Source organism: Trachymyrmex septentrionalis, unplaced genomic scaffold (genome assembly GCF_001594115.1).
Source record: "Trachymyrmex septentrionalis isolate Tsep2-gDNA-1 unplaced genomic scaffold, Tsep1.0 scaffold20, whole genome shotgun sequence".
Taxonomy (NCBI): Eukaryota; Metazoa; Arthropoda; class Insecta; order Hymenoptera; family Formicidae; genus Trachymyrmex; species Trachymyrmex septentrionalis.
Window position 1 is genome coordinate 6,495,102 of NW_017305180.1, and position 11,527 is coordinate 6,506,628.

Sequence of the window (11,527 nt, forward strand, 5' to 3'; positions counted from 1 at the left end):
GTGTTGAGAAATCTAGTTTGATAAATGATCGTTGCCTGGAACGTGTTCAATTTGACGTACCGAGCAGAGGAATCCTTTCACGATTCTCCCGAGGTAGAAACGTTACGTCGAGATTAAAAATGTTTGGATGGTGCAGCAGGTGTATATTTAATGTTTCAATTTTCGGTTAAACGATTCGTTAATATATAACCGCACATTCAAAATGACATGCATCATTTACATTCTTTTCTCCATGTGATAAAATTCAAAGGGACAGCAAAATTAAACGTGGAATATTTTAGTTTTTAACGCAAACGTAATTAGAGAAATGAAAGAGCGAATAATTGCCGATTTGTACGCAGGCAATAATCGTTGTATTGAAGCAATTATATATCTGTTTATATACATAGTTATTTACATAAATTAATAACATTAGAGAAGGAATAATTTGCATTACATGGCGAAATTAATGTGCAAATAATACGATAAATTATATCTAATTAATGCAATATTATATTGTACGTGCCATGAACTAATTAAAATTTAAACTGTCTTTTTGAGATTTGATATTAGTGCTGATGTGCAGAATAACCATTTCTAATCGAACTGCAAAATCCTAATGAAATGCTGTTCATTCATAATCGCAAAATCGTGTAGAAGTTGGAATTGAAGCAGTTAGCCGCAAAGTATGGCACGCGGTAAAACCAAAAAAGTGACCGAAATCGTTTCAAGTTTCAAGAAAAAAATTCAACTTGCCTTTCGGGAACTTTTAATAGAACACTGGGGAATTGAACCGGAAGGAAAACTTCAGCAATTTTACGCAAAAGCTGCGTTATCGTAAAAGAAAAGATAATTATAATGGCTTTCCACAAATAAAGTTCATCTTTTTATATTTATCAATCGATGAGAGAGATTTATATTTATATTACTTTAAACAAGTCTTATTATTTTAATGAATCTGTTTTAATGCATGCTAATAGAAAACTAGAGGGGACTGCGAAATGTCAAAGCATTTGTGTCTCGTAAGCATTATACTGCTTGCTAATATAATTCTTGTTCATGGCATAATCTTTATTAATTCTGTACCTTTGTCATAAAACTTTATAAGAAGTTAAGAAAAATGTTTTACTTATTAATAATAATGCATTTAATAGTATATTTTCTGACAGTTCGAAAAGAATTGATTTATTAGCGACTAAAATCTTTATACATATATATTTTTGCATGAATATCGGAATCATAATATATTTAATTCTTACCCTACAAAAATATGGGTCACTAGTGACCGAGTGATTCCTGTTCGTGCAAGTTTCTTTGAGTCTTTCGGTAATTATAAATTATACTACATTTTATTATTTTCCAAAATGAAGTTCCAATACTTATTCTAGAAAGTTGAAAGTATATTGGTGAATTTTTAGAGATCCTTTGAATCATTCTAAATTTGAATTGAAGGTAAAAAAAAACCAAATAAATCTAGTGACGCCTGTTTGTATGGATGAGGCACCAAATTATATCCTTGTACTGGTTAAATTTTGTACATACAAAGATGATCATACAAAATAATTTGATTCACAATTGTAAACATTCCAGACATCTGATTCATTTGAACTCGAAATTCACATTCTTAAATTCTTTATAAATTTAATAATCTGTTCGAATTAATAAAGAATTCAAAAATATATATATAAATATATTTATAAGCATACTCTTGTATGTATGTTAATAAAAGTAATATTTAATTTACATAAAAGGTTAGATATGATTTATTCTTATACAAAATTAAGAAATAGAAAAAGAATATCTTTTAATCTAGAAAGAAAATATCTTTTGAAATTAAAAAAGAGATCTCAATTGATAACATAAAAGTGAATCTCTTTGGACTCTCTGAGAAATTTTTGAGAACAGAAATGGAAATTCATAAGTCGTAAGTCGGGAAACAAAAAAGATTTCTTTTCAGACTTTCTGTGCCATTTGGGCTTTAACAAATAAAATCCATTTTTACATCTCTAACGATTAAGAATAATTTTAAAATGCACATTTATGTACGAAATGTACGTAGAAAGAAATACGTAAATTTTTTTAGGAGAGACCCGAGAATTTCTATCACAATCACATTATTGAGTATCACTATACAGAAATTGATATAATTTTATAAGAAAAAATAATTAGTACTTTTATTTATAATATTTGAAGTAGAAGTGAAAAGTAACGAATTAAAGAGCCCCTCCTGTAAAGATCTATGTGTTAGGAGAGAAACCAGAAAACAAAAAAGTTCTGAGGGAATCGAACATCTGTGACAAATTACAGGAGTAGTACTGCAAGAAGTAGAGCCGGATCTTTGCCCCCTTCGAAGGGAGAACACTCATTAGGCAGCCTGGGAACAGGTTGGCAGGCGCGTGACTCGCATGCCTCACAGCATTAATGTCAATTTAATAAATATTTCCATGGTCGCTACAGGGAACGTAGCCATTTTTCCTACCTGTTCGATCTGTCGTAGATAGCGGTCGCTGTCGTCGGGTGGCCTCGGTGGACGCCTACAGGCGCGGCGGAGTGTGCGTTCTATCTAATAATAAATAAATAATGCGCCACGCGCCATCCGGGGCGCGGCAAATCGGATCAACGAACGGCCGGATGATTCCCTTTTCGAGACGGAGCCCGTAATAAAAGGCTACGATAGGCAAATAGAGGCAAAAGAGGATAGCGGATCGCGGCTCTTTTTTTTTTATTTTTTGCACTCTTCCCTCTTTTTTTCATTAGAGGGAAAAATATTTTATAAAAAAAAAAAATGTTACTGGTGGTCTCTAGGATCTGTAAAGAGGCCTCTTCATAGAAGCGTTTCACGCTTGGCGGGTTCATCGCCAGGCTTCATCCTGCGGATCGATCGGGCGTACGCTCGATCGCGTCCACGTTAGCAAGTTCTCCGAGAGCCTCCCTTGTTTACACCCTTTCTCCTTTTTGCTCCTCGTCGTAAAAAAAAACTTATGACGCGTCCGCGCGCGCACAGGGGAGACGCATTTTAAAGATAAAATTATCTCTCTACTGTATTACGCCGCAACTCAGCTTCGACCGAGCGAAACAAACATGTCTTTGATGCAAATATAGATGATATTATTTTCCAGGTATTTTTATGATCATGCTAGAAAGCCTCGTTTCTTTTTCTAAAAAATTTACATGTTTTCGTTCTCTTTCTCTCTACCTTCTTCATATTTTTCTTTTTTCTATTCTCTTTTTTTCTGTCTTTATACGTACATATATACAAATTTCAAATATCGCAAGACTTATCAGTCGATTTTAATATATACATAGATTAAAAATATTGTTATATGAAACGAGAATAAAGAATATATTGAGAAAAAGATTTTTGGTAACTATAATTACATTTTATTGTAATTATCATTATTACTGCTATAATATTAGAAATATTAACTGTGTATAGTTCTAGTAATAAATATATATGATTGGCAATCAAAAATGATTATAATTATAATTATTATTACTATAAAAATAATTCAAATTACTATAATAAATTATAATCATTTTAAAAGTATTTAACTATAATTTATAGTAATTGCAATACTATTTTTATGATATTGATAAATATGTATAATTGTGTTATTTTTGGTTACAAACTATATATATTTGTTGATAAAACTATACATATAGTTATTGTTACTAACATTATAGCAATAATAGTCATAATTATAGTAACATATAATTATTATAGTTATAATAATTAATTATAGTCGTTAAAGTAAAGCAAGTTCGAGTATCAACATCAAGATTAATAATAAATATATGATGAACTCATATAATAAATCCTAAAAATTCAGTAGCAATTATAGCTAGATTATACCTAATGGATCAAAAGTTTCTTTTTTTTCTATCTCATTTAGTAATATGGGAAATTAAATCAAATCTTGGGAGAATTAAAATATAAACTTCAGGGTAACCAAAAAACTAAAATACTATAAGTATTAATAAAGAATTGGGTTCTTTCTCCTTCAAAGAATTTAAGTTTCGGTCAATTAATAATATAATGATAGTTCTTGCTAAAACAGAGTCAGATAAAAGAGGTAAGATTGCTGTAATTAGGACAGATTATATTAGAAGTGAGATTTTATCTATCGAAATAATTTTTTTATGTATGTTAATAATTATAGAGATAAAATTTGGCTCTTAAAATGACTCCTGAAATTGAGGATATTTTGGCAATATATAATAAAAAAAAAATTGATAAATTAATTGAAGGTCTTCTATGGAAGATATTAGAAATTAAGAGCAGATAAATATTTCATCCTTTTCCTGTTCCTGTATAAATAAAATTATTTAAAATAAGTAAAGTTAGAGAAGGTGGTAAAAAATTATTTTCTCAATATACTTTTTTAAAAATATTATATAAAAATACTTTGTGATTATATTGCTATGTATTTTTACTATTATGATACATTCTTTTTGTTTGTTTGTACCTCGTATTTTTTTAAATAAAAACGTGTTTCAAAATTATTCTCAGTCATGCTGATAAAAAATCTCTGTTTTATTAAACGTTGAGATTTATGAATCTGTTTACAATTATCTTGGAATTAGTTTTATATGCCCAAACTTTAGATACATCATATTGAATAAATTAAATATTGTATAAATTTCAAACTTATTATTGCTATTTTGAAAAAAATACAGAGCGCATCACTAGAAATTAATTAAAATACTTTGCGATTATGTATTTTTAGATTGTTTTCCCTTGTTTTTTACGCTTTGCTCTTCTGTACACAATAAACTTCCACAACGTATCGTGTGGTCAATCGATCCGTCCATCCATTCATCTGATTGCGCTCTGAAACCATCACACTCTCGCGCTTTTCTGCCTTTGTTTAGCGCGACTATTCCTGGATTTTCGCTCTGTTATTCCGTTAAAACTTTTCTCTTTCCTCGCTCACGATCCTCCAGTTCAGAGAAACTTAGGTATTCGACTGCTTCGTTTTGGCTCGTACCATACGATTTCGAGTACCGTGTTCTCTCATTTCCCTCTCTTTTCCTTTCTCCGCGCGCCGACTTGAAATTAGCAATCGTAAGGATTACATCTAACGTACGTTGCATTACGACTTTCGACATATCCAGTAAAGTAACAACCGCTGATTAAACGACCTTATTGGCAGCGGCTTCGCCTTGGATTTTCTTATCCCTGCTTTCAACACTTCTCATTTATTTTACATTTTTTCGTCATCTGCTGAAGCGGAAAAATTTTTTTGCTTTCTGTTTTTTTCATCTGTACGTTTTCTCGCAACGTGCAACTTTTCCGGGACGTCCATTGCGAATCATTCTCAATTTCGGTATTTCTCTCACTATTCTTCCTTCTTCTTCTTATTATATATCCCTTTTTTTCTCCGATCCTTCTCTTATTTCGGTTCCATTTTCGATTCGTTCACCGTATTCTCGAATTTTTGTTTCTTTCTTTTTTCAGCAGCGTCTCAGAACAAGCAATTTCTTCTTCTCGAAATATGTAGAATTCTGCATTCCTTATGCGCACGGCGCAACATAAATTAACGTCCTAAGAAATACTAAATTTATTTCGAACAGTCCTTGTGTCGGCCTCGGTTCCATTCCAATCAATTCATGGCAATGTCCATTAAGCTGCCCTTCGTATTTTATTCGATTCATTTATATTTTACACTGGAATTCTCCGTATCACGTTTCGTAATCGCTAAATCAATATTAGAAAGTAGACGAAAAAACAACTTACATGTCTTACATATGATATTATTTCAAGATATTTTCGTTTGAAAATGTTTCACTTTAGAATTGCTAAAATTAAATAAGAGATAGAAAAAGAAATATTTTCCAATGAAGAAAGAGAAACTTCTGTCCTTATCTTTCTGAAGCAAAAGAATACAATATGTGCGATTTGATTAATATCATTAATTTTCATTATTTTTTCATCTTGTTTGAAAATAATTTTAAAAAGTAACTTTATAAAATAAAAGAGAGAAAGATTTTAGAAATTTAATAGAAAACTAATTTACTACGATCGTCTAAAAATCGTTTTTTTTTTTAATTGGAGACTCTCTCTCTCCCCCGTTTCTTCATAATTAATCTTTTTATAGAGTTGTAATTTGAATTATTTAACTTTCTTGTATTCACTGCATGTAATGAGTCAGAAAAGAAACAAGTCAAATAGTAAGCTGTTTACGTATCCGTTTCCGCAGAAGGCAATAGAGAATGCAAAGAGACCAATAATGCTCGATTTGCTTCTTTGTTGTCTTAGCATATTTGTAGCTGCGAGCTATCATTTTATATTCTGTCTACGTTAAATAGATATCGCCAATGCGGGCGCACTCGATTGTTCACAAATATTTGCAGTTGCAATAATAAGCGCGGGTAAATTAGTTTTTAGTGCGATTTATCAGTGCGTTAGTCATGGGAGTTGTATTATATATCGGACACGAGTCGATTCGAGCTAAATGGAGTGTCTCGAGAAATCGAAGGGTTCACGCTGCGAATAAAAAAAAGTGCGATAATAGAAGCGAACAGAGGGATTTACTTTCCTCGTGCTGAGCGTCTAAACTTGTTTATATCGGTTTGTGAATCGTGGACTCTCTGAAAAGAGATCCTCATAAATCAGTGGCCGAATTAAACGAGGGACATTTTCTTTTTAAGAATAAGCGGTTCTGTAGAAATTCTTTCGACACATTAGTTGTACATTTTCCAAGTAATCAAGTACTTTAATTAAAGGTATTGTTAAATAAATTGATTTTGATAATTTAAGTTTCAATAATAGAAGTAAAAAGTATTAGAAGTAAAAAAGAAAAAATATAGAACATTATAAGGGAACAGTTTATTACAATGTAAATTGTTTTAGAACAAAATATTTAATATTATTTAAATAATTCTAAATAATTTAAAATATAGATAATTCTGAAACAGCATTAAATTGAATTTTAATACAGAAAAAAAGCATTAATTCTGATATATAGATAAAAACCTATTTATTAAATATACGTTAATTAATTAAAACTTAATGCAGCGATAATTGTGTACAGCGTATTATAATGATCGAATGAAGATTAAGAATAATCGAGTCAAGTTAATTAATTTACTTATAGCTATAATTAGAATTGCAATTCAATGTACGATTTGCACATATGGCTGCTTCGCACACAAATCTGTTGATTACTAACTGCACAATTAATTATTAACTCGATGACTGAAGTAGCTTATTGAGATAGTATCAACATAAACAATTAACGTGCCTCGATCTGTGGATACAGTGAAGTGAAATTCGTGATTAATTGGTTAGGAGAGTTCCAATTCTCTCGTCGGATTACATTAATAAAGACGGTGCACTTAAGAACCATTACAACAGCCCCGCTTAACCTACATTAGAAACAATAACATGATTATCACGCTTCATTAGAAGAAAATACTTGAAAACAAAGTGATTAATAAAGAGGCAATTGAAAAAAAATTAAATAACGCAACCTTTTTAAGATCTAATATTTTGACATTTGTTTGTTTATAAGTAATTTATAATTTAATAATTTTGAAGATGTGCAAGAAAACATTTTCGCGACAATACATAAGTTGATGACATATTAATTTTAAGTGGAAGTTACGTGGAGTTATCTATTAACAATAAGTGAAATTATGATTTTATGCGAGCTGTCAGAACTGTGTCCGGAGTTTCGAGATCGTTCACGTCGACCCAATTGCCATATCGATTTGACACGGAATAACCTCCATGATCACGATCTTCTGTGTGATAACAATGGCCGCTATCTAAGAGTAGTACTATGAAACCTCGAACAGGAAACGCCTAGATCACATTTTTCGATCCTTTCTTCGCATGAGATAATACAATGTTTTCCTATACGTATATTCCCGGTTCGCGACGTGCAGCATGACGTTCAATGATAATATCCATAAAAGTGTACCAATAAAACGCCGTTGACTAATCAAAGCGAGCTGGCGATGTGGCGTACAACCTATTAAAAGTAATGTTCTCCAACTCGTTCGTGGTAAACGCAAAACGGCGGGAGCAGATAACCGTAAAATGTCAATAAATTAATATGTCGATCCGCCTTCTCTTTTCCTTTTTAAAGAACAGGCTGGCAAAGAGAGAAGACGGAGGAGAGACGGGGCGGGAATGTGAGAGAAAAAGAGAGAAGCGAGGCTTTTACGGGGCAAATTGTAACCGGGCGAAGACGACGAAGCTCGAAGGCTCGCTCGGTTGAACTTGCAGCCTATTCTCGTAGCAGCCGTGTGCTAATTCATGCGAGGATACTTCGTCGCAACTCTTATTCGTTCCGCTCAGTAAATTGCTAAGCGAATTACTCGCCCTTCTGATGAAAGCGAGGTGTTGCTCGGCTGCGCGTTCGATTAGCGCTTGGTCGACCTTATCTAAGTTATCCCTTAGGTGCCCTCAGGCGTCCAGGTGTGTCTTTATACCTCTCACACTCCATTTCTCGATCAACCACGAATACACGAGGTCCTCCTCCCCTCCCCTCTTATATTATTCTCTCGCGCCATCACCTCCCCCTTCTCTCGCCCGCGGCACCCCTTTTTCTCCCTTAACGAGGCTTTATAACCACGCGCTCGCGAGCCCTTTGCGATTCCGAGCGTTTCTCGAGCGGCCCTACTGATATTCACGGGGAATTTAACTCGCGCGTATTTACGTGGAATAGCCGCTTTGACCGACGAGCACCGTTATTGGATGCCACAGAATCGTTCGCCATTCGCGTAGACGGAAACGCGGCGCATCGTTCCTGGTAGTTGAAAAATGAAAGCGGGCGGGAGTGCGAAATAAATCGAGGCGCTAAAATGCAAATTAAGCTTTCACAATGCAACGACTACTCCATTTCCGTCCGTCCCCCGCGTACGCGCCCTCCAGGGTTTTCAGTTTCTTTATATACTTCTTGATGTTCCACTTTAAGTCCTCCATTATGCTCCAAGTAGAATCGACCTCGTTTTATCCTATCGTGCTATTCAACTGATGCGGTTGACGCTTCTCAGTGTAAATAGCACAAACGGCACTTCCCTCCCGATACGAGAATTTATTCGCCAAGCGGGACGCTTCCTAATAACCAAGATTATTATCGATAAGAAAATCGGACAATTAAACGGTGCCTGCGTCTTCGTCGCAGACCTACGGTCGATCATTCAAAGAATACACTTCGAACAATCGTCCTGACTGCACAAATCTTTCACGGCTTGTCGATCCTGAGCGCCATCGAGCCTCAATGTCTTTGTTCTCCTTCTCTTCTCATCCCTCTCGTTACCCCTTATACTCTCAAACTGCAATTAATTAAAATAGAAGGTTTCTGTTTCGTTTATCCACATTCCAGATACCATCATGGAAGCATCACGATTTCACATTCAACGTATGGGCGACGATTTTGGACAGGGGCTTGTAACCCCGTGGGATCACAGATATCAAACTTTTTAATCCCACGAGAGAATCCCACGGAGAACCGCTGCCGTGTCAGCAGTTTGGAGAGCGGCTATCGTTCTCGTCACGTATGGACGTGACGTTCCACCGTGTCGCGTCGCGAGTTTCTCCGTTCCTCTAATACGTTGGACACATTGAATACGGATTTTCGTGTAAAAGTCCGATTCCGATATGATTTTCGAATCGTCATCTGCGAATCAGAAACTGAACAGAATATATTATGCATTTTTTTTTTATTTGTCCGAGCTGATACCTTCTCTGGCTTGGTACCCAACTTTTGATTCTGCCTAGAAACTTGTAACTTTTGAATTTGCATTTTAACGTTCTAGGAGGGGTTGGCGCACAAATTTCGTCCTATTTATCAAATAAACTTGTAAGCAAATTTTCAACAAAATTTAAGTAAAATTGCTGTCACGGACTTCGTTATCTTTTTTCATCTACAGATATTGTTCAAATTTTTTTTCAAAAAATGGACCTTTTTAAATTTATTTGATTCAAACTTTGATGATGTATTGAAAAGATGATAAATCTTTCATTAACCAATTAATATTAATAATGTAATTATTTTGAAAATGTAAATTATTGATCGTACCTTGAAATACAAAAAGAAAAGATTAATGAATCTTTTCACAATAATTAATATTATGTCTTTAGCAGAAAAAAAAGAATTATTAATAAGTATCAATAAACAAAAACTTTGGTTCTGTGAAGTTTGGTTATACATTTAAAACAATTGATAATTTAAAAAATAATATTTTAATTATATATGTACATTACTAAACAATAACGATTAATGCTATTCATCTTTACGGAAAGTAAAATAAACCTTACGCGAAAAAATTTAATTAATAATCATTTTAATATAATTTTGTTTAATAAATGTAGGAATAGTTATCTATAAATGTGTGTGTTATGTATTTATATATTATATCTATGTAAATTATTATAAAATGTTAAATAAGATATTATAGGATTTTCAACATTTCAATATTAAGTACCTAACTAAATACAGTAAAAAAGTAATGCAGTATAATAGTAGTAAAACTATATTTATCATCTTATATTTTACAAAACACTTTTATATGATTTTTATGCTTTATTCTTCTTACGTAACACCTTAATAAATAAAAATTACTTATTTTACCCTAATTTATTTATATTCCGATCTAATTTTATTCCAACTTAACTCTATCCTTAATCTCTCTTTCTATGTTTTTTCATGCGTGATATAATCATGAATAAATTATTTATTACACTATTTGCAAAAGTAATTTTTTTTTAAATTAAAGTAATTAATTAATAAAGTAATTAAAGTAATTTTTGCTTAACAAGAAAAAGAATCGAGAATTCTCTTAATTTCATTTCATTGTTCTCAATTCATTTATTCTATTTTAATTATCGTGTATTCTATATGAAAGATACTCAGGAGTAAACGAAATTTTATTGTTGCATTCGAAACCATTTCGGAAAGCAGATGTTTAAGTTATTCTGTGCTGCATTCCCGCTGCACTCTAAACATTCAAGTAAAAGAAATAAGTTCAGAATCGCAATCTTAGAAACCATAATCCGCAGCGAAGCGGACAGTACGGAATGAAATATCTTGCGAGTCTTGTATCAAATATTCCCACCGTATCGTTTCACACCCACCCCGCATTTCGCGGATTCGCCAAAATGTATCCGTGTGTACGGATAAGTTTTTCTCATTTTTCATGACAGCCATAACGTCGACATTACCACGAGCCGTTATACGTACGTGGCAATGGAATACACGACGAATCGTCGGCAAAATGAGGCGGAAAGGAAGAACGAGCGCAACGAGAGTAACTGGCGGAACGCGGACACCGGCACGCGGTGGTGAGAAGACGATATAGGGATGGGATAAAGACAAAACAACGGAGGCACATAGGGCCGATAGGACGTGGAGGGCGCAGGTGGAGGGGCAGCTTCGACGCAAGCGGCGCGAGGCACGAGGGTGTTAACTGTCCTTTGAGTCTCGTCGGCTGGAACATCTCACCCGTGCAACAACGTCTCACTCGGTCCATGGGCTCTCTCGGGCTGTATGGCGGCGTGTGTATGGTCGAGCTGCGACGCGGCGAGGCCAGAGCAGCA

At 33.8% G+C, this 11,527-nt stretch overlaps 1 pseudogene; it reads right to left on the minus strand.

The window, feature by feature from the left end:
* Positions 1-10,901: 10,901 nt before the first annotated feature.
* Positions 10,902-11,527, minus strand: part of LOC108747569 — a 5,020-nt pseudogene continuing 4,394 nt past the window's right edge.